Genomic DNA, 24,076 nt, shown 5'->3' on the forward strand with positions numbered 1-24,076 from the left:
TTGATACAGCACAAACATTCATTCATATCAAATATATTTCACATCACATGCTTATTTATTTCCGGTTACTATTGAATGACAAAGCTTGTAATGGTATTTTAACTTTCTTCTACTTTTGAAGGTCTATCTGGTTGCTGATATGTGAGAATTTATTAGTCTTTATCTCAGCTGAGCTCAGTGCAATAAGGTTTTCTGATACTGTGGGAGAAATTAAAGTAAAATGTGTCATGGAAATTGAATGGACTGAATGGCTAACTCCACTTCTCTAAAGTTTTCCCGAAAGCGCCAAAAACATGCTTATTGGACACAGCAGAATGGCCAAACATGCCATGTGACTTGTCGCCCACACCTTACACGACCCCACTTACCTTTGACATAATCTACTTCTCCTCTTTTTCTTTTTTCTTTTATTTTTCCCTCCCCGATTTTAATAATTCCATATATTCCACTCAAATAAAATTAACTTCCGTAAAAAAATATGAGTATAGACAAAAAAAACACACCATGGATCCTCCTTAAAAAATAAAAGCAAGTGTGAAGGGGGAAAAATGAGAAATGAAACAGAATTTGAATCCAAGCGTGCGTATCTGAGATGCTCAGCTTAATGGGTCACATGCCCTTTTAGATGGTGCAATGGTCTCTGAAGGACTAAACAGGTCGTTTTCTTTGAACCCTTCTCTCTTTGTGTGGCTGAGAGCCAGTTAAGACACACGAGTGCACCAGTTTAATCGTTTTCAGTAGAAGTACTCACCACCCCACAACCCTCGTTAGAATCATAAAATGGCTGGGAAAGAAGGGTTGGGTTAATTTACTAGAGGACCACGCAAAAAAGATTGAAAAGAATTGCATGTCACTTTTTTTTTTATTTGGGGGGTTACACAGGTAGAGCATTCATTTCGAAATTTTCAAGTTATCAGACCGGAATTTAATACCTTCCCATGTGGCTATTGAATGGCAAAAACACCAAAAAGGGTCACTTTTACATTTTATTTACCAAATAGGGGCTGTTTTGCAATTATTTACCTAGGGGGTCTGTTTTTTTATTACAAAGTGCCCCCCAGGAAGGCGCTTCCATGGAGCACGCGACACGTGGCACAGCGCGGCGCACGAGACAGCAGCAGGGTAGCGCCCCTGACGCGGGCGCGTCTGGTAGCGCCCTGCTGCTGGGCGCGACTGGTAGTGCCCAGCGCGTGGGCGCGACTGGTAGTGCCCCTGACGCGGGCACGACCCAGGCGTGTATTTTTTAAATATATTTTAATAAATTAAGCTAATTAACGATTAAATAATTTAAAAAAATATTTGTCATTTAATTAAGTTTTCTAATTTACGACGAAACTCAATTAAATTATCATTTAATTAAGTTTTCTATGGTATAATATGAATTTTATAACTTTATAAAATATGAAATTTCCAAGTTATGATCTTTTGTTTCTTAAAAAAAAATAAAAAAGTTATGATCTTTTGGAACTTTATAGCATATAACAGATGACTCATTGAATTGATAGTAAAATATTGATTCAGTACGTTGGTTTAGTTTAAACGTCTCTTAACATTAAAAAAAAAGAAATTAGATTTAGACCCACTAAAAAAATACATTTTCTCCCAGACTCAACGGAACTGAGAAGGGGGGCGTGTATTTTTTTTTTAATTTAAATGTTTAATTTTGTTAAAATACAATTTTTGTTCCTCTATTCTCTTATATTTGTACTTTTAGTCCCATTATTTTTTAATGGAGATATTTTATTTTTTACTTTTAAAAAATCAACAATTTTAATTTTTGTGATCAATTTTAAATGTTGACATAAGTATTTTATAAACCTTAAGTGATAACTATTTATTTATTATGTACATGTCAAATATTTTATTAAATTATTTAATCGTTAATCAGCTTAATTTATTAAAATATATTTAAAAAATACATAGGCGCCTGGGTCGTGCCCGCGTCAGGGGCACTACCAGTCGCGCCCAGCGGCAGGGCGCTACCAGACGCGCCCGTGTCAGGGGCGCTACCCTGCTGCTGCCTCGTGCGTCGCGCTGTGCCACGTGTCGCGTGCTCCATGGAAGCGCCTTCCTGGGGGACGCTTTGTAATAAAAAAACAGACCCCCTAGGTAAATAATTGCAAAACAGCCCCTATTTAGTAAATAAAATGTAAAAGTGACCCTTTTTTGTGTTTTTGCCGCTATTGAATCCTGCTTTTCACATTATGATGGCTAAATTCATGATTTCTGAAAAATAGTAACACACAAAGGAAGAAAACCAAAAGGAATTTTGAGAAAAAACTACAAAGAAATGGAAATAGGTCTTTGTTGCATGTGTCCACATCCAGCACTAACATAAAAGTATGATCGTTTTCAAAGCAAATGGCAATGGTCACTAATCAATCTGGCGTTTTCTTAATGAAACTCGTGTCACCAACTTCCAACACAAATGTTATTATCATAGCGGAAACATATTCATGAAAGGGAAGAAAAGGATGAATAACAAAGTAATATATATATATATATATATATATATATATATATATATATATTCCCATTGTGTTGTCCTTACTCCTTTCCCTATGCATACAATCTTACCTCTACGTTTTCTTCCGTCGAAGATATATTCGATTAATTTACCTAATAGTGGACCAATCATTAATTCCCCCATCCTTTTCCTATGAATTCTATGGGTATTCCCTTGAAAGCTTTGATCAAGTGATATTGTATAAGCACGGTAAAGTAAAAGAACTAGAGATGCTTCAATTGATAATGATGAAAATCAAAACATTTTGATCTCATTACGTTTTGTCACCCAAATAAATTGACCTAGATCTTCTAATGTTTCTCCCATGACCTAGAACAATTAACAGTGAATTATATGAGATAAGATTGTTGACTTTGACCGAACTTTGATTAATGTTAATTATTGTGAGTTTTAGTGTTGATTGAGTTTTGAGATCAATACATCTTAATAAATTATCTAATAAGAATTGAAATAACATATTTCAATGCAGGTCAACCACTAATTGACAAAAATAACAATATAATAAGTGATTAATACAATAACATTAATTATATTTATAAAAATTTGAGATGAATCATTTCTTGGCATAAGATCAAAGGTCTCTCAAGATAATATTTTTTTCTTAGATCCTTTATGTATATATAAAAAAAGAAAACTAAAAAATACTTATAAAAAATATATATTTTTGCGTTGATTTATGCTTAATTTCTTCTACTGATAGATCATATATCTAATTTTACACGTAGAATAAATAATAAATATTTTTTTGTTAAATTTATTATTTATTAAATAATTGTAAAAAAAATTGAGTCCCTTTGATATACTTCTGTATCAGTACCTTAGTGAAACGACAAAGATAAATTTTTCTCAACCCGAAGTATTATTCATTGTTCACAATTGTATCTTAAAGATCTCTCACTCTTAAGTATTGACTATAGTCAACATTTTCAATTACGGACTAAAACAACACTTTGGGTTGAGCAAACCTATTATACGGATTAGATCTCAAGTCCAACTCGAAACAAAAAAGATTCAATCTAAATACTAGTTGGTAATGTTTGTGTGTAAGAGTATTTCCTAAAATAGAACTATATCATTTTTTTTCATTTATTAGTAGACATTAGTCACATTACACACTTAGCTTCCTATTAAAAATTATGTTTAATTACCGTTCCTGAATTTAGGATGCATGCTTTTTTTAGTTTCTAAAATTTAAAAATATTTTTTAGTCCGTGAATTTTAATAAATTATTTCTTTAGTTTCTAAAACAATAAATTGACATTTTATAACAGTTTTAAAATACAAATTCAAAATAAATCATAAAAATTGACATTTTATAACAGTTTTAAAATACAAATTCAAAATAAATCAACATTATGAGTTAATTTAGAAAATCAATCCATTTTATTGTCAAACTAGTTTCAATAAATTTTAAATAAGTATACAAATTAGTTTTTAGTATCAAAATTAGTTTTAAACAAGATTTAATTATTTGTTTAGTCTCTCAATTTGGAATATGTGTTTCTTTTAGTTCCTAAATTTTAAATTGTTTTTTTCTTGAATTTTGACGAATTATTCTCTTTAGTCTTTAATATAATAAATTGATACTTTTTTTTATAATTTTTAGTTTTCATAAATTAATATTATTTTTTAACCGTTTAAATTTACATTTTAAAATTGTCATAATATTAAAAAAAATTACAAAATATTAAAAATTATCATAAAGTATTAATTTATTATGTCAATGACTAAAAAAGAAAATTATCAAAATTCAGAGATTAAAAAAATATTTTTAAATTTTAAGGACTAAAAAAACATATCTTCTAAATTTAAGGATTAAAATAAAAATTAAGCCAAAAATTTAAAATTTTTTATATGGAAACATATAATATTTTTGCATAATAACTTCATGTAAAAACCAACATGAAAAACTTATTCGTAAGCCTTATCTCTGCATAGTTTTTTTTTTAATTAAAGGATGGGACAAAATAGATTGTTACGCAAATTAATTGATAGTTTGACAGCCATGTAATGTTCTCTTGACAATACCCCCATTTCTCTGGGGAAAAACGATAAGATTTATTTGGAAAATACTACTAGGAATAAAAGATCATGATCGATCATTAAAATTTGAAGTGTGCAAAATTTACTGCGCTAACGCCTTTCAATTTTATTTTTTTAATGCGCTAACTCTTGGAAGTATAATCATGGTTAATGAGAACAAGGGGGCTCCACAAAGCATCAAATAATTAATGCTTAGCATGTGACATAAAACGGTGGCTTAAAGCAAATGCCGTAATTTAAAATCAGTAGCTATCCGTTTGTGGTCTCCGGCCGAGAATAAATCCAAATCACCTAGATTATTTATTAACAATTATAATAATACAAAAAAATTAAGTTATAGACCAGAATACTAGCTAATTATATGTAAAACATTGCCTATGAATTGAGTTGTTACCATTTTAGTTTATTTATGATTGTGAATATTTAAATAGGTAACGTGGTCGCGACAGTGAGAAATTTCAATCTGTGTCTCAAACTCACCGGTAATTGAAACAATAAGATTTTTTTTACGAGAAACATTAAGATTCTAGATTTCTTTGATATTGCTATTCTTGATAATTTCTTTTGTTACCTATACGTCATCTTTGGAGATATAATATGAATATGCATTTGAAAATATGAAGGAATAGAAAACAGGTGAAGAGAAATGAAATTAATTTGCTGTACAAATTATGTGAGAAAGATGCGAAGAAAGAAAACGAACAAAAAGGGACCAATTAAAGATATTAGCATATTTAACTTAATCAATCACCAGTAAAACTAATTTCCTAATGTTTTATGTTATTTCACTAAAATACTTAATTTCTAGGACCACGGTCTTAACACTTTCGTCCTTACTTTATCAAATGTATGAAAAATGTATGTTCTGTCTAATTAGAACTTTACACCAATCTGCTTATTAAAAAAAATTACAATAGTCCTCCATTGTTTTTTTTTCCTTTCTAAAACTGAGAAGTGATTTAATTTTTTCCTCCCATCATTGATAAATTTAAGGAAAGGTGTATGTATATAAGTTTAGGTATACAGTGAAACCATTGATGCAATATCACGCTGAATTGTTCACTAAAGAAGGCGATGGGTCGACTTTGTTGCATCAGGATTGCGCCCGTGGCATTACCGGAAGCATTGGTTTCCAACACAAACGGTGAGGAGAAATCTAGGGAAACTAGGATTGGGGCCTTGGTCATGGCTCGTTTTAAGTGATCAAAAGCCTGTTGAGCCTTCGGTAACCAATGGAACTTATCGCGGTATAGGAGTGTTGTGAAAGGAGAGGCAATTGCAGCATACCCCTTGATAAGTCTCCGGTAGAAACCAATGAGACCTAAGAACGCCTGTAAGTCCTTTTGACATGAGGGTATCGACCATTGTAACATGGTGGTGATCTTGGATGATTCTGGTTCAATGCCTTTGCCAGAAATAACATGACCTAGGTACTCCAATTGTCATTGGACAAACAAGCATTTGGAGCGTTCCAGATAAAACTTGCCTTGTAATAAGGTTTTGAGCACCAATTCCAAACGTGAGGTGAGTCGACAGGGATTCATTGTAGATGAGAATGTCATCGAAGAAGATCGTTGTGAATTTGCGTAAAAATGGTTGAAGTATGTCATTCATTGTGGCTTGAAAAGTGGAAGAGGGATTGCACAAACCAAAAGGCTGACACGGTACTCGTAGTGACCATGGTGAGTCCGAAATGTCATTTTGGTGATATCCTCTTTAGTCATTAAAATCTAATGGAAGCCTTGACAGAGGTCTAACTTGGTGAACCGTGAAGCATGCGCGAGGTCATCTAATAGTTCATCTATCGTCGGCATCAGAAAACAATCACGGACTGTGATTGAGTTCAGGGCGCGGTAATTGATGCACATCCGCCAACAACTGTCCTTCTTCTTAACCAATAGCACTGGAGATGAGAAAGGGCTATGGCTGATACGAATCATGCTGGAGTAGAGCAGTTCCGAAGCTTGCTTTTTTATTTTAGACTTTTGGAAGTATGAGCACCTGTATAGGCGTACATTGACAGGACTAGCGGAAGGGATGAGGTTGATATGGTGGACGATCTGGAGGGGTGGGAGAAGGTTCATGGGTTTGAGGAATATGGGGGCAAATTTGGTAATGATGGCTTGGATATCATATATGTGGTGGGGCAATTCAGGGGATGCGTCTGGGTCGACAATGGGTTGCAACGAGAGATGGAATAGAGATGATGTGGACCCGATTTGTATCATGTGTTTGATCTGCTTGGTTGAAATGCGGGTAGGCCCATTTGCAACATCAGCATGAAGCTCTACAGGGCGGCCCAGATGGATGAACTTTATAGAAAGTGTGGTGTAGTCAATAACTATGGGGCCCAAATGCTTAACAGGCAAGACATGGAGAGTCGCTGTGAATGAGTGACTCTGTATTAGCCGAGGAATGTCGGCACAACGGTGAAGACATTCTAGTACCAAGCCATTACCAACCATAACGCGTAGCGATGACGTATCTTCCATGGGTAAGGTCAAGAACTTGGCGACATGAGGTTGTATGAAGTTATGTGTACTACCACTATTGATAAGGACAATGATGCGAAAATGGTGAATGGAACCGTAAACTTGAAAAGTTTTTGGTGTCGAAAGGCCAGAGAGAGCATTAAGGCTAATGCGTGGTAAGGGCTGAGGCGGTGTGGGTTCGAAGTCAGAGCATGGTTGTTCGGGTAACAGGGAATTAGGTGGGTTATCGATGTCATTCGGCTTCGCAATAAAGAGTAGAATATGCCCTTTGCATCTATGGGTAGAGCTCCACTTCTCGTCACTATTATAGCATAGGCCCTTCTCACGGTAGTGAGTCATTTCATCTGAAGTGCGGTGAACAAATGGGTTCCTCGGATTGGAAAGGGTAGGTGTGGCGGGAGAACTGGTCTAAGAAGGTACATGGATGGGTGCAGGTTTATAACTCCGACAACGATCGTGAAGTTTATCTTCTTGTAACTTAACAAGGGTTGTTGCTTGAGGCAAGGAAATGGGCTACAGTGCTAGGACTTGATGGTAGATTTTCAAAGACAGGCCAGAAATGAAACAACAAAGGAGAAATGAAGGGGGAATTTCGATGATACGATTTGCCAGATGCTCGAATTCCATCAAGTAATCATTGACGGAACCACATTGAGAAAGTTTGAAGAGAGCACCCTTAGGATAATCGTAATACGTCGGAGCAAATCATGATTCCAACACCTGAAGAAGACCCAACCATTATGTGATGAACCCATTCCGGGACATCCATTGAAACCAACTTAAAGCAAGACCGTCCATGTAGAACGAAGTGGCAATGATGAACTCATCCTTGGGTGTACCTTGATAGTCGAAGAACTGAGAGATCTTAAAGATCCTTTCCAATGGGTCATGGTCATCAAATCGAGGAACCTCGAGTTTGATATGAGGGCGCGATTGAGGAAGGAAAGGGGACAATGTTGGTGGAATTGTGGTTAATTGGTTGAGTCGATCCAACAGGATGTTGCCCTTAGTGGCCAGGCTGGAGTGTTTGGACACGAGGGACTCATGATGAATAGTTAATCAGGAGATGGCCTCCTCGAGTCTATTGATGGTTGTTTTGCGTGTAGCATGGTCAACCATGACAGGTTGGACCAAATTATAGGAGGAGAGGAAGAGATAAAGGAATGAGGACCTTGATTTCGAGGACAAAAGGCCTCCTTACTACATTAAATGTTCTTACTGAAATTCATCTCAGATTCTTTTATTTGCTCGTTTATATAGGTCCTAAGATGCTTCTATGATCATAACAGAATTCATATCCCACTAAGACCACTGATAACAAAATTCATATTCCACTAATATTACTAACAACTTCTAACATAATTTGGCATTTTGCTAATATAGAACATATGTTATCCGTTCCTACAATGGCTACACATAATCTTCAAGATACGCAGGTCTATTGGTGCTCCTCTTGGGCCTTCCTTCATGGGCTTCTGTTGTATCAACTTCTTCCACTACATGGTCCTCGGGTTCGGGTGTGCTGATGTCCTGGTTGCTATCATAGCCACTTGTTGGCAATCTCATATATAGTCGTCACTCTATAGAAATGGGAGATGAGGTGAGTTCATTTTGAAGCATATATATTTCATAACACATTGGGTTGGCTTGTCTTCTTATTTGCTGACAAGATTTGCATAGTTTGGATAAAATCTTGTAAAACCAAGCATTTTTAATTTAAGGATAATATCTTCATTTTTAATTATCTACAAGCAATTGGATTATATCCTTGATTTTCATGTCTTATTTCATGAAAAAATAGACCATTTACTTTAAAAAGAGCAAATATTTTAATACGTGCCTATCTATGTATATTCTTTTTTTGCTGAAAAAAACTAAAGAATCTTCATGAAAATTTATAGACCTGCGTATACGATACAAAATAATTCAATCCTCTAAACGAGATTGCTTATTTTACATCATTCAAAACCATTAGTAGAGTTTTTTGCACTGCAAAAATTTCGATAGTGAATTGGAGTGTGTGGGCTAGCTTAGCTAGGACTTGGGAATGGTGATTTGATGTGTCACTTCACCTAATTTTCCTTGTTTGTTGAATTACTTATTGTTTTTTTAAATGGCACACGTGAAAAGAGATTGTGGAAGGAATCCACAAGTGACCTCTAATAATGGTCCCAAATAGAAAGAAAATGTTTATTCGTTTTGGTTTATTGGATGTTATAGCTAACTAGGCACATTATTGCCTATTAATTAAGAAAACGATTGCAGGTATCGTGGGATTATGCTTGTGGAAATATGTTTCCATTAGCATTACCACGAGAAATTTGCAAGAAATTGCAACTTAACACAATTTTGAACTCAAAACAAAAGAAATGTAAACAAATGGCTATGGTGAAAGTAGCTATCAAGAATGTAGACTCTGTCATTGTGTTGGTTCACAGGTGTGCATCGCAAACCGGTCTTTCCCATCAACAAATATCTTGCATAATGGAATAGTGATTAGTGGAACTGTAGGAGCTCTTGATTAGCTACTATTTTGATGCTGCAACAGTTCGACCAATATCTGGCCCGAGATTGAAGTTTGAGTTGTTGGCCAATTAGCTCCTTAAGTTTATTACTATTATTATCGAAAAACTGTGGAGAGAGAACATTAAGGTCTCCCAGGTTAGAACGGCATGAATAAACTTTTTATCCAAGGGATATTTTTTGCAAAAATCGAGCCAGAAACGGGGAATATCTCTATACATACTTTCAAGCCACAAAAGTGATCGCTTATCTTATGTTTGGTTTCTTACTTACAGTGATGCCTTGTGATCTAGAAGTTAAACAAGTTATGTATTTAGAAAAGTTAAAAATTAATGGCCAACATTTAGTATGAAATTATTGTACGCTATAGTTCATAGAAAAGTGTTTCCAGTTTCTAAAGAAAAAAAAAGTAAATAAATAAAAAAATAATTCATTGAAAGATAGAGTGTCACGTCAATAATATTATTATTTTTATTTAATAAATTAAAACAATATCAAATATCTTATAACACTTATATATTTTGTTTAATCTAATTAGATTTATTTGAGGTGCATGTGAATGGCATTATGAATCAAGTAGACTGTAATATGCTAAAATAGAAAGTGAGGTAAGATTTTTCACTTGTAACTAATGCATGTGAAGTCACCAGAAATGGAAACGGAAAATAAGAAAGACAGAAGCATTATAAAAAAATGTCAATATCTCTCACATGCTGTGCACTATATGCTCATATACTTTTTGTGATTAGTGGAGTCATCACCTAGATAGTGAGTCGTGCATCCTTTTGTAGGGGTAGGATAGGATAAGACTTGTAACTTATTTGAAGATCATAATAGCACCATTAATGATTTTGTGCACTAATAGTAGAAATTGATTGGCTCCGTTTTCCTTCTTTACCATTTCTAAATGAACAAATTATATTCTACTTGTTAGGTTAGATTGACAGCCGCCTTGTAATGGATCCAAGTAATTGACCTGTCTAATGCAGTGACAAAATTTAATAACATAAGTTCTTGGCCTGCACATGCTCACTGCCTCATCCTATGATTCGTATCTTTCTGATTGCAGTTTTCGCAATGTTCTATATCCACAAAATTCCCGCAATTATTTCCCTAAGATTCTCCAATGATAAGCTTCTCTTCTTATCTACTATCCTTGTACCATTATTTCCATGCTCGTTTTTCCTGTTTTGGCTTCTTCTTCAAAACCCCGCGGCAGTATTCGGTGGAAAACAACGGTCATGAAATATGAAAAAAGATCCCTTTTTTTATTCTTATTTTTTCCCCCATTAAAGCTCTTGACTCTCTTATATCCCATTTCCAGCATTTGTAAAGGATACTAGTATAATTTAGGATAGTGTAATCAATTTTCAACGACAACGAATGCGTTTTTAAAGCATGCTAGTATAATACAGGAATTAGGATTTTCTCTCCCAATATGTTGTTTTTTAATGTACCATATGGCCCCAACACAGCCATAAGAACATTTGTTAGCTAACATGAGGCGGTGCCAGCAGCTGTAGTGCAGATAAAGCGCAATTTATCAGGTTTTGGTACTGATCACTTACCCATGACTCTGATAAGCAATGATAGGAGAATAAACCTCTAAAGTTGTCTGTCACATTAGCATTACATGTGTTTGGTATTTTACAAATCTTTCCTTCTGAATTTGTAAAACCACATTCATTTTAATTATTTTCAATGTAAATTGATAATAAAAATAAAATAATTACATGTAAAATTAAATATTAACACAAAGTTTACTCCAGTCCTAAACTTCATGCGACTATGTTCACGAACTAGGGAGTACATTGAATCAAACATTTAGCGAGCAAAGTACTTAATTTATATGGTTTATTTTAGCATTCTAATTAATTAATTAATTAAAATTACGCAACTGCTAACCAAATCCAAGAGTTCTGGGCTGAGGCAATTCCTTTATGTTAGCAAAGGCATGGACAATTTAATGCTTTAATTACAAGCGTTATCGATCTATCATCATTTTCAACAATACGACGAGGCCAGCAAATTGCAAATGACGGAATCATAATCATGTTTTGAGTTTGTGGCTCCAGGAGAAATTCCTTCCGTTTGAATACTCTTATTATCAAGTTGAGACATAATAAAAAAGACAATGAGAGTGATTTTCTAATTCTGAGAAGTGAGAAGGGAAATGTTAAGACAGAGGGTATTCATTCGGCAGTTAAAGTTGTTGTTTTGTTGACAGCTGAGACACATGATATGCAATTAGATTGAGTGACATGACCAAAACAGTTGGTACTGTACTCTCATATATTCCACTCACTCGGGACTTTCCTTACGCAACAATCATAAATTTACATTATACCAAGTTTAAGGCATTTATTTTTTGAAATATAATGGAAGATATTGTATTCAACAATGAGAGTGCAGATACAATAGCTCAAGTTTAAGGAGCCCTACGCTAACCTTCTTCTTTAATCAAACTCAGATATAATAATCACATGAGCAAACTTTAGAAGACTACCATGGAATGGCACAAAAGGCCCCTTGTGAAATCATCCATGGGCTTATATTGAGAGGCCTGTCGGCCATATTTGACTTATGAAAGGATTAGGCTTCTACTTCCAACACCCCTAATTAGAAAAAATGAGGGGTACAGGAAGCAAAAGCCGAAGGATCAATATCCTTGGCCCATTATAAGTACGAACCCAGAGTAAACCCATGATGGAGCTCTCACTGGGTTTTGACCCTCAACAAAGAAAGGCCCAAAACAAACAACCAGCGTGTACACGACATTGGTGTTGAGTTGAGGAAACAACTCAACATGCAATGTCATCAGGAACGGGTTATGGTGTGGCGGAACAGAGAGGGATTCCGGGTGTTCAATCTTATCTGACTCAATCATACCTTGATGTCAACAACTTTGCTCTTCCTTTTCTCCAACAAAATGGTCTCTTCTTTCCCCTCAATAATCAATGCACTATTCATGTTATGTTTCTTCCTTAGTTATTGTAAATGCTAACTCTATTTCTTTGGGTTTAGAGCACTTTTAGATTCTCAAAAGTTTTGTTTGTTGAAATTTTTAAAAGGATCTGCTGTTTGTTTTGCTGCTTGATCCCTCAATTGATTTTTTTTTCTTTTCAAATTTGGTATTGGATGAGTATAATGAGACAATTTGCTTATGTGTAAGATTAAGAGAATATAAGTGGGTTGGAAGGGAGCAAGATTTTTCATTTGTAAGTATTTTTGTGGTTCATTGGATTTGAAGCAATGACATAAATGATGGTGGGTGAGATTCAGCAGCATGTACGCAACAGTTAGTTTGTACGGTATACAAGTGCCATTTTTTATAATGTAATGTTGTACACCTTACTGAGTTAGAACTTGGAATGTTTCAAAGATTTTGTAAAGACCAATTGATGGTAACAAGTATTTTTGGGAGTCAGTAACTCAGTAAGTATACACTTCAATGTAATTAACTAATTCATATTTGTTTAATTGTATGTTTTATGAGATGGGACTGTTGAAATAGGTTCAAAATACAATTTTTTGAACACCAGGGTTGTTAGTTATCATCTACAAAGCCCAGATACAGGGATACGACAGTTTTTAAAAAAAAAATTTAGGATACAATACATTCCAAGTGTGTTGACAAAAATTTATATAGATGCAGAATATTGGTAAAGAAAGAGATATTGATCATTTCTCATTAATTCATAACTACGAAGATCACAACTTACAAAAAGAAGTTTGTGATCATAACAAAAAACAAAAAAATTGGTAGAACTTTGAATAAGTATTGGCTCAGTACAATAGCTTACAATTCAAAAGCATCGTTACTAAGATTACTATCTAATTCTAATTGTATCATTCTCCTTGCTCCTGTCACCAGCGATAACTGGTAAGCATAAATCATAAAAATAAGAATTTCTACTTGAATCAATAACTGGTAAGCAAAAAAAAAAAAAACGCTGTTTTCTCTCTGTACCCAATTACTGATATTATTTATTTATTGTGATTGTCAAATGTCAGGCAAAGATACCGGATATTGAGAAGTGCTTAGATGTCGTTGCTACATTGCAAGCAAAGAGGGGGTACTGGTGAGGGTTTGTTTGGAGCTTATTTTCCCATATAGTATATGGCTGTAAAGTTGTTTAGCTGCTAGATACTTGGGTTTTATATCTGAGGAAAATGTGTTAGATTCGAATGGTAGGATTAACTGAAAAATTTGTGCATTTTATTCTAATCGTATATATAAAGTTTCCCTCACAGTGTATACATTGATTTCTCTAGTTGGTAAATGCCTACCTAAGTATATACAATTTGTACTTGTACCCAGTACATGTATCATGTATGACTCACAAATTGATTACATGTGCTTCACAGGTTGGTAGATAATATATATATATATAGCCATAGGTGATTGCATTCAGCTTTTGGGTTGTGGGCTTGTGGCTTTAACTATAACTTTAGCTCTATTTATTGATACAAGTGAGATACAACTTACTTGATTTGTAATTTTCTAAGAAGTAGTTGTGGGATATTCTAGATATTCTATAGTTCCTTACAACAAAACAATGACGAAAACAACCAAGCCTTTTCCCATTGAGAAGGGTTAACTACACCAAGGAAACGTCATAATTTTCTATTGTTAATCATGTCTACTGATAAACCATTGAGCTCTAAATCCTTCTGTAGTTCCTTACCATGTTGATTTTTAACTCTTGCTCATTGAGAACCATGGTCAATACAGTTTAATATTTAAGATTTTAAGGATTGATATTACCTTCTTTGGACTTATTATGCTACTGCTGATTGTTTCAGTTTTTAGTGCTATGCATCCGTGTATATTTGCATTTGATTTTTTCTGGCTATATTTTCTATGCCATGAAGTTTGTAACATGAAAAAAAAAATCTTGATGTTCATTGGTATTTGTCAATTTCTAATCCCTTAGCATTATTCACAGTCTCAAGCTGATGACTGGAAGTATGCTTTTGTGTGCATGACTAAATACTCCTCATAACATTGATAGCATGACTAATCTCTTTCCTGGCAATCAACATACATATACATGAATATTCATGATTGTGCTGAGTGTACTGCTTCTCTTTCCTATTTGTCCACTTGCTAGATTTTTGCACAAATCTGCACATTTTGCCTTTGGGATAGACCTTTGTGATTGGCTTTCTCGGTTGGTCTTTGCTAGGAGGAATCATGCTCAATATTGGTTTAGTTCAAATGATTTGAAGGTTTTTTAGTTACAGTGATATTTTAATTTTCAGCTAGAAATTTCCATGTTATAATCACTACCTCTATAATGAGTGTGGTACTTTCTTGTTTACTGATATTGTAAACCGTTTTACACTATCAGTATCAATGAATCAAATTTGAATTCATTGTTAAATCTTTTATTAACCAGAAGGTTTATGTTTCACTCTACTTAAATGCAGACACTTACTGCTGATTTTGAGGTGTTCAGAAGAAAAATATTCACAAGCTTGTGTAGAGGAAACTGATTCAGTGTGTTTATGGCTGGGACCAAATGTTATGTCAGAATATTCATTAGAAGAGGTGCTTCCATGTTAGTTTTAGCTTTAGGTGTTATGGATGTTTCTTCATTTTCTTGTTAATTCTTTCCCTACAATAGCTTCATGTGAATTTTTGGTGCAGGCTATTGATCTTCTACAGAACCAGGATAATGCTAAAGCCAGTTTAGAAGTTCTTGCCACTGATATACAGTTCTTGAGGGACCAGGTTACATTAACCCCGGTCAGATTGCCAATTTTCACTTGCTCTATATCTGTCTGTGCATTTGCCATTACCTACCCATCAAAAGTAAATTAATGGAATCAGACTTGCATTGCATGGCCAAGCATTGCAAGCACTTCACTATCTCTTAGGGAGTGCTTAGTATGATGGGTGAAAAATTAAAAGATAGGAAACGTAGAAGAGAGGAGTAGATGGGAGTGTTTGTTATTGCATTTTTACTTTCATCTCTATATATGGAAATTTTTATTTTTAAGAAGCATGACACATTGGCAGTGGCAAACTATCATGGAGGTTTCTTTTTTTATTCGTAGTAAGCAATCACAAAACGATTTGCACCTATAATTTTCTACCTTTTCAATTTTCTCTAGCTACCAATCACATCCTTTTTATTGTGCACATGTTGCTAATGTATATGACCTACTTGACATGAATTAGTTGTAGTTCTCAATCTTTTTTATTTTTTTTATTTGATCAGGTTATAATTAGAATGTTCATCGACGGAAAATTATACAAGCTGGTGCCATAACAGCTCAAAAACTAGCAAACAAAAATTCATACCTGCTTTTTTATACATGTTGATTAATATACTGTTATCTATAACGCTTGGAAAAACATCATATCCAGGTCCATAGGCATGTTTTATTTAGTTTGATCACATGGGTATTTTTGTTTAATTTCATAGTGCCGGTGTTTAAGGTTTATTGTCTGAGCAAGCTAATATTTGAATTCCAAATCTGGGCCAGTGGGGTAATCAATCAAAAAGGCCCCACAGAATCTTTAGATTGTGAGTGAATTTTGTCGGTGAAATTATGCAAAATGAAGGGACAAGACGTGTAATCCAATGTTATTATACGTGGCAGGGATTTGAGTAAATCCATTTGTACAACTGGTCTAATACTAATAATACAATTTCTGGAAAGCAACAATGTAATGGAAAACAAGGTAATCCAGAATCTTAGTCTTAAAGATCTTATAGTTTGAATGGTTGAGTTAGGTATAGTGGCACTGTTATTCATGTGCCAAAACAGGACTCGTTGTTGGTTTCTAGCTTGACATATGGTTGAATATTATATGGTTAGCAGGCTAATTAATTTTATGGGCATAGACTCTTCACATGGGGACCCATAAACAACGGTGAGTGTCAGAAGTCAAAAGCAAAATCGACCTCTCGAACCAGTTTTATCTCCTTTTCTTTTTGTTTTTCAGTTGCAAATAGTATAAACTTTTCGCCGAATATGTGCAGCAATGCCTCACAAATTTATTTAGGGAAAACCGCCTGCCCCTCCTCTAATATCAGTCCAAAACCTTCTTTTCTTTGGTATTACTGTTGTCATTATTATTGTTGTTGAGAGAATTGACTTTAAAATAACCCTAAATTTTAATTCAACGGACGAGAAACATTATAAAGTATGCTTTGTCCATATTCCGTTCCATGCGTAATTTAGAGTGCACACCTCATGATCGAGACAGTGAAATTACATAACATTAGGATTGTGATACATTTTGATGCTGTACTAAATCTGAAAATTTTGTAGATCCAATTCAACCTCAACAATTAATTCAAGGGAAGAGGATAGTTTAAATCATTAGAGATATTTTCATATATATCTTGGATCTTAATTAATTTGTCATGTTTATGTATTCTTTTATTTTAACATTTTGTTATAATTTAGTTTTCGCCAATGACTTTTTTTGCTTTATGAAAGTTGTTAACTTATTTCAATAAATTTCATGATCAAATTTATAAGTTTTCATAAAATAAGAATTTATTGAATAAGTATTTAATCAAAAGCTATTTATCATTTTTGGGAGGGGTTTAAAGGCTGTTTTTCTAAACAAATATGTACTCATTAATGACCATTTCTTTCAGCTGGTTAGGATATTGGCGTACCTCTTTCAAAGACAGTGTATTTTCAGTTTTAGTTGTGTCTACACTAGATACGTTGAAAGTTGGTTGTTTAAAAGTTAGTGCCGGTCCAAGTTCGTCACCTATTATTTAAGCCGTGAAGTCTTATCCTAGATTCTAACTCTATGTGGCTTGCTTTTATAGCTTGAAGCGAACTCTTGTATCAATAGTTTGTCATGCATATTTTCTATTAATATATCATTTATTTATAGGGTAAACAAAGTTGAAAATGGCTTCGTGGGCCAATGGTGTGTCACCTTACGAACCACAAACTTATCTAGAGCTTTTGGTTGGTGAGGCACCTGTACCTTAAAATATAATCGTCAGAGTCAGTTCTATCTCTGTCAAAGAACTATCCAAGGTATAGGTGTGGTTGACCTTATTAGACGGGACCTTGGCCCATTTAGTGATGATCCAATCCTTCACTCTATTGGCACGTAATTGAGACATCTTTCACAAAAAGTCCCCCCCCCCCCACTTCCCCTTCAAGCCATTAATTTCCACCGTATTTTTATTTTTTAGTGCCATTTTTGTGATATCCCCATTCATTTTGCCCTTGAAAATTGAGTTGTTTATTCGCCGTGAGCGTGCAAGACACTATAATCTAATGTTAAAGGTATATGCTTTCCTCTCTCAAGGTTTAAGATCGGATCATTCAAAAGAAGCTTAACGTAGTTAAATCTGGGTAGTAAGTACTACTCATTCTCGTGGGTCATCAAATTTGAACAAAGTAAAACAAAACAAAAAGGTTGATCAATACTTCAAATTGGGAAAAGATAGGTTGGTTAAATGTGAAGTTTGAGATGTTTACGTTTGCATGTATATGTTGTTACATTCAGAGTAGAAATCATTTTTTTATTATTGATAAAGGGTATCTTATTCAAATAAACAAAATATCATATCTAAAAAGCGATTTTCAAGGGCATATGCTTCATAATTATGTCACTTTCATTACTATAACAGGAAATAGTTGAGATTGTCAATCTGATTAGCGTGGCTTATTCTGAAACACTAACTATTCTGCTCAAATTAAATGCATTCTCTCAACACAACACCCGGTAAAAGAAAAAGAAAAAGAAATACGCATACGTACCAATATTGGTATATGCTAGTTCACATATATCCACGTTAAGATATTACTCTGGAATTATAATTTTTTCCAAAGCATTGCAATTAACAACATCCATATATTTGCGGTGTAAATAAATAAACACCTATCTATATCTTACAAATAATTGAGACACGAAGTGACACAATATGCTTTTTTATTGTAAAAAGAAATCACTGGAATCTTTCTTAAGTTGTAATCAACAATGATATTATTTGGCGTAACTTCTTTGAATACGGATAAAGAACACACCGAACATTAACTGATCATACGCAACGACAGTGGAGTATAAAGTAACCTGCCAGATACCGGTATTTGTTTATTCGTAATGTTTTGAAGAATCTATAAACGTGATATTAGTTAATAACCTATATTTCCTACCTCGTGAAAAAAAGTTGGATATAATTAAGAAATTGAAGAATTTATGATACTTTACATTGATGGTATTTTTCTTCTACTTGTAACTGTTTTGGGCCTTCTACTTATAATTATTATTAACTATTTGTTACATAATTACGATATAAATTTCAATACATTATTTAATAATTGATGGTGCAAAAATATTACAACAAAAGGTGCCAAAGAAAGTTCAAAATGAAATATGCATGCACCTTCCTTAGAAATAACAGCACACAACTAGAACCAGGGCTAGGATTGTTGAAGTCATTTTAGTCTTTAGGTCTCCATTAACTCAGCATGATCTTTTATATATGTATACTTACTTTCTTTTCAATAAATCGAACTAATTTTTTCTCAAAATTAATATTTTAGTTTGCTTGTTTTTTTTACCTAATACATATGGATCACTAATAAATATTTTGTAGTACTTGCCATTCTAAAAGTAATTAATTCTTCTGATTCTTCCATATATATATTCGCTTATTTATAGAAATACAATATATTGTAATTTGTTGATTCTAGCACTACGATGAAATTTTATTTAATCAACCCACCTCTCTCCTTAATTTATATGTATTTTTTTAAAGTATATACTTGGATTAATTTATATAATGAGAATAATTTATAATTTATAATATATGAAGAAGGTGTACTTTAGTACTGTGGAGATAAACTAGAGGCTAAGGTATTATTTGAATTAGGTTGATTCGATGAATCTAATGATTTAAATCAAACTATTGAATTGGTTTATCAATTGACTCATTTTCAATTTAAATAAGAATTAATTTAATTATGATTAGTTTGATTTTTGAATTATTTTCTTCGGCCAATAAAACTTGGTTATTTGATCAAATATTTTTAATTTGTTTTTTTTAAAATCTATACATTTTAATATTTAGATATTTATGGTATTTTGTCCATTTTTAAAATTTATTTTAACTTTCTTATCTAGTGTTATTAAATGTCCTTGATTATGTTTACGATATAATTTAACATAAATTAGATATAAAAAATAAAAAATGTTTGGTCTACGTTGTGTGAAATGATATACTACTGGAATAACATTTTTACGTAGAAAGCGTCGATGTGCATCGTTTCGTGATTTCCAAAAGAGCAGCAGTAGCATGGGCATGGCTACAAAAAGCACAGATGGAGTCCCTAACTTTTGTAGAGACGTGCACGCAATACGATGCCGATTTGTCCTCTTTTTGCCCTTCTTTGTCTCTTTCTACTCTTACGCGTTTTTACCCCCTTCATCTTCAAATTAATTAACATACTATCATTATTTAATGACACCATGCAATAATATAAAAACCATATATATGTTGACTTTGACTTCCCATTCCTCATGTACAGTCCCACACAAGCCAACTAAACAAATGTTTTAAATATTTTAATAGTAATTGAAACTTTGAAACGTATCTTAAATTATTGGGCAGTTTGAGCTGTAAGGATATCTCATAACATGTAGTATTAGAAAATAGAAAAATATACTACTACTTTTTTTTAGCTTACGGGAGAAGAGAAAGATATGCAGAGGTAAATAGAAAATATTCCAAGCAAGAGGCGCCGCAATCATCGCTTGCGTGTTCTTATTTCTACAATTTCGAGAACCATTCTGCCTTCATTTGGGTCCAACTTTACTGTGCTCTGTTTCAGCTCTGCTTTACACCATTTTATTTTAATATAGTGGCAAACATCCATTTTACACTGTATTAAGATTAGTATTATGGTGAGAAATAATTAAACATTCCCATTTTTTTTAATAGCATCTCCGTAATTTTATTGATGCCAGTTGAGTGAGTCAAAATCAATTTTAAAATCATAACAATTGTAAAACAACATATCATTATTTTAGAAAAATCATGGGGAGATCGTGGTTTTGAGATAATCATTGTAATTTTATAATTTTAAAAAATATCTAAACATGTAATTAGTATAATTTACTTTCACTCATACCATGATTTGTACCATTGTTGTTGTGACTGTTGTGAAATCATTCATTTCTTTTGAGTTTTTAACTTATCTTTTTTAAGCTTTATATTATTATATGAGATTTGAATTTTTCAATAATTGTTCTATTTGTAAATTTATTAAAAATATTAGATTGGATCCTACATGTTATTTCATATTTTCATATTAAATTTTACTTTTACTTCAAATTATTAATTTATTTATATTTTAAGTAACAGTTATATTTAATAACAACACTCGTAATTCAAGAAATGATTTTTTCAATCAATAAATGTAACCTATACTATAAATAACCTAATGAATGCATCCGCTCTCATAAGAAATAAGTGATGAATGTCTCATTAATAACCTAATAAATTAAAGGCATAAAAGAAAAAATGATAATTAATATATATTTATGATTTATTACATACGTACACTATATGCAATACTATGAATTATTAACTTTTCATTAACGATATTTATCTTCTTAAGTAGATTTCTCAATTTAAAATGTCAAATTCATAAAAAAAATGTTTATCATTGTTAAATAAAATGTTAGGAAGGGAGTACCAAAAATGAAAAATGAAATAAAACCTAATTGCTTTTTCTTATGTGAATGCAAGCTGGATGAATTAATAAAGAAACGTAACATGATATATTTAATAAAATCAAGCGTGACAAAAAGATGTAAAGAGTAGTCATAAACTTAGTATCAACCAATTCCTTCCACTGATTATCCGTTTTATCGATATCGTTCAAGAGTTAATCGCATCACACTTTTGTGATTATAACTCTTTTGGGGGGAGATAACCCTAAAAGTTGACTGAAAGGAGTCAAGACTTTGCGATCTTAAAACTAAATTAAGAGTACCAAATCAAATTAAAGTCGATGCCCCACCTAAAATAACATGACGTACGTCTACTTTGAACACTGTCTGCAATTATTTAATTCGGTACGTTAAGCTTTAGGCAATTTATATGATAAACTTTGTTTAAGTGGAGAGAACAACACTTTATGGGGCAATAAATATTCTCTTATCATGTTAACAACTGCTAGGGAAGAAAACTGAAGAAAAAAAATGGTATCTTAGACCGCAAAAACTTCAATAAGGTTGTCTTGATTTAATCTGATGACATTTTTTTTATGTTGCGGTTGAAGGAACAATGACTAATATTTTTATATGAATTAGTTCTCATACTTTATTGATTTTAATTTTATACTATTATTGCTTTGGTCAAAAGTTGTAGGATTGACTATCTAGAGAGCTATATAGACTACAGTTACAAACATGACAAGTTCAAGATGAGAATGAACTATGTTGAGAGCTATTTTTAAAAAAATAAAAAATTAAAACAATGATTAAAACATTGGCAGATCTTGAGAGAATCTAAAGCAATAAGTTAAGTTTCAGAATACAATCGTAGCACCTAATTTCTACTGAAAACATTTCGAAGGAAAAGGAATCTCAGAACTGAAGTAGGTGTTTTGGAAATTTTCGCCTAAACAGATCAACTCATAAATACTCCTATAATATAGTATGGAAATCATAGATGGTGACACACATCTAGAACACAGCTTTATATTATTAAAATCACAAATGGGTTTGGTTAACATGTTTTAAAATTAAAAGGATTCTGACAAATAAAATATATTCGAATCATAGGTTAAAAAAAAAAGATTAATCAATTTGCTTTCACATTTGCTACACCCAAATATTCAAATAGCTTGGAATCAATTTTGTCAATCATCAATAACTTTAGGCAATTTACATGAACGCGGGTGGAGGAATCACAGAACTAAATCATCAAATATTCTCCAATGTTTTTTATAATGAAAAGAACAAAGAAGACTAATAAATCCTATGCAGTTAAAATATAATGGTCGGTCATAGAATACGGAAGATGGAAGTTGGAAGTTGCAATTGAACTTGGAGTTGGAGGCCGTCTGAATTAAGATTGAGAGAACGATGTTTTGTATTATAAGGGGCGTATTATCTTGCAATTTTCCCAATATTTTTGTTTCATGCGAACAAGAATATTGGCTGGCCAACTGGTTAAAAGAAACAAATTAAGCTGCCAAGCAATGTTAAACTAGAGCCTCATATACCAAGTTTAATCCACCTAATTAAGTCAAAGAATAAGTTTTCTCTTACATTACCTCATTAATTTATACTTCTTTTATTACATTTTTTATATGAAAACAAAATAGATATAATATCATAAATTACCACTGCAACGTTACGATTAAACCGTTTGTTTAGTAAACCAAGAAGATATATAGTAGTATATTTTAGAAGTGAAAATGATGAACATGCATGACAAGTAAGGTGGGGTGCAGAAGCAGGGGATTAAATTTAAGACCATGGTAGTACTAATAATTAATTAAGGAAAAGTTGTTGCTTTCTTTTGTATCTGTGTGGTTGAACGAACGAGAAGAAAATATTCAAAAGGTTGACTTTTGGCATTAAATATAAGAGATAATGGCAGTGTTTGGGATTATCCCATATAGCGACATGTTGGCCGGTATAATCATAGAAACCGCGGTCAAACACCCCAAACAGAACTTTAAATCCTATGTCGGTTGCTCCCATGTGATGTAGAGTCCACACTGTCACTGACCATTGTTATGTACATACACATAACAAAACACGAGATATATACTCATATACACATAAACAATTAACAAACCACGCGCCGCCGAAAAACCCGCGGCGTTGCCACTTTGCTCCACCATCTGCGAGTGACCTCGTGAAACGAATATCGCTAAACCTTCTTCAATATGTTACTAATAACATTTCATTATTAAAAGATAAAATACTAACATATGTATTTTGAATAATGTAAAAAACTAATAAAAATTAATCTTACATTATTATATACTAGTATCAATTAAGATTTATAAGTTGAGTACACTTGAAACATTAATTAAGGAACTTAATACATTAAATCAAATATTTATAGTTATTTTAAAAAATAATTATTAATTTTTTTTTTGTATTTTAATATGTAAAATATGTTTCATTGTACTAATACTTTTTCAACTTTAGTTTTTTTTTTTTAAATATAGTTAATGTTTTTTTAAGCAACATTTAATGTTTTTTATTAAATACGGTCTTTGTACTTTTAACTTATTTAATATCTTAAAGGCATTGAATGATTGATTTTTTTTTCTTTGCAGTAAGTGAACTTCTAAGATGCACAATTTAATAAGATTGCATTTATTGGTGATTTAAACTAAAGCATTTGACTAATTTAATTTAAAGTTATAAATACATCATCACTTGTGCACTTTAATTTATTTTTTTTCATTAGTAGAATTTGTAAGAAAAATATAACACTACTCGAACCAATTAAATGCGTCTATTACCGTC

The 24,076-nt window shown here is 32.7% G+C and overlaps 1 long non-coding RNA gene across 2 annotated transcripts; it reads left to right on the top strand.

The window, feature by feature from the left end:
- Window positions 1–12,357: 12,357 nt before the first annotated feature.
- LOC100814984 (uncharacterized) lies at window positions 12,358–16,220 on the top strand. Of its 2 annotated transcripts, XR_418977.4 has the most exons (5): window positions 12,358–12,517; window positions 13,600–13,667; window positions 15,019–15,139; window positions 15,239–15,337; window positions 15,813–16,220. It is a non-coding gene; the product is annotated as an uncharacterized lncRNA (long non-coding RNA). The 2 variants fall into 2 exon arrangements; XR_418976.3 differs by lacking the exon at window positions 15,813–16,220 and having other exon boundaries at window positions 12,360–12,517; window positions 15,239–15,803.
- Window positions 16,221–24,076: the final 7,856 nt, after the last annotated feature.

Source organism: Glycine max, chromosome 17, assembly GCF_000004515.6.
Source record: "Glycine max cultivar Williams 82 chromosome 17, Glycine_max_v4.0, whole genome shotgun sequence".
NCBI classification, from domain to species: domain Eukaryota; kingdom Viridiplantae; phylum Streptophyta; class Magnoliopsida; order Fabales; family Fabaceae; genus Glycine; species Glycine max.